This window comes from Rhinolophus hipposideros (genome assembly GCF_964194185.1).
Source record: "Rhinolophus hipposideros genome assembly, chromosome: 6".
Lineage (NCBI taxonomy): Eukaryota > Metazoa > Chordata > Mammalia > Chiroptera > Rhinolophidae > Rhinolophus > Rhinolophus hipposideros.
Window position 1 is genome coordinate 62,343,549 of NC_138052.1, and position 1,442 is coordinate 62,344,990.

A 1,442-nucleotide genomic window follows, 5' to 3' on the forward strand; every position below is an offset into this window, starting at 1 on the left:
GGGGGAATTTGGACTTTGGACTAGATGGGATCTTGAATTACGTTCCATAGAGACTTTTCTATGTGTGGGAAGAAAGTTGAGATAGGTATTTAGATGGCTAGAATCATAGTTATCCCCCAAAATCTATTCTACCTTCTTCTTAGGAACTTGGTCTTACCAGCAAGAGACTACATTTCCCAATCTGACTTGCAGCAATACATTACCATGTGACTAACTTCTTGATATTGGACAGAAGTGCTATGTGTAAATTCTGCCTCATTGGCTTAAAAGAAAATTGCTTGCATTGGATTTTCTCTCTTTCCCTTCCCAAGGAAAGTAGATGTGGCAGCAATCTGTCTTTGACTGCAGAAGAGGACAGAATACTAGTGGACAGCAATGGAAGCAGGCTAGGGTCCTGAGTGATCTCATGGAGCAGAGCCACTATATTAACCTGGACTGCACACTTCAGGACTGTTATGTGAAAAAGAAAGAAACTTTAAGGCACAGAATCTCTGAATAGTTTAGCCTTTCCCCTAATTAATTCAGAAAGCTAAGACAGTATTTTAGTTAAGACTTTGTTAAGCATGCATGATAAAATCTCAAGGATAACCACTAAAACAATAGAAATAGAGTGTACAATTTCTAGTATAAAAAACCTTAATCCCCCCACCCTGCCAAAAAAGGGCAGGAAGGTAATAGAAACAAAGGAAAGGCAGGACAAATAGTACAAAGTAAGATTATAGAAACAAGTCCATCAATATAAATAACCTCAATAAATGTAATGAACTAAACTCACCAAATAATAGTCATACTAATTTAGAAAGATTAAAAGTAAAAGAATAGAAAAATATACTAGACAAACAAAATGACATTGAGGGAGTTATGTTTCTATCAGAAAACATTAACACACGCAAAAAAACAAAAACAAAACATTATTAGGGATAGAAAGGATGACTACATAAAAATTTTAGTTCCTCAGGAAGATACAACAGTTCTAAACATATACTATAATCTTATATTTACAATCTTATAAACATATATATCCCCTAATAACACAGCCATCATATATATTTAAGAGAGATGCAACCCTGTCTAGAAAAGTCTCTTTGATTCTGCCTATAGGAAACTCAAAGAACCCTCTTCATGGATTGGAAGATTCAATATTGCCAAGATGATCTCCCTAAATCGATCTATAAATTCAAGGCGATCCCTTTCAAAATTCTATCAGACTTTTGTTTGTAGAAATGGACAATCTGATTCTAACATTTACATAGAAATGCAAAGGACATAAAATAGCCAAAAGAAATTTGAAAAAGAAGACAATTTTACTTTTTCTTTTACAATCTGGATGCCTTTAACTTATTTTTGTTTCTTTATTGCATTAGCTTTCAGAACCTCCAGTATAATGCTGATATTAGTGGTGAAATCAGACATTTTTGCCTTGTTTTTTTATTTTAGGGTGA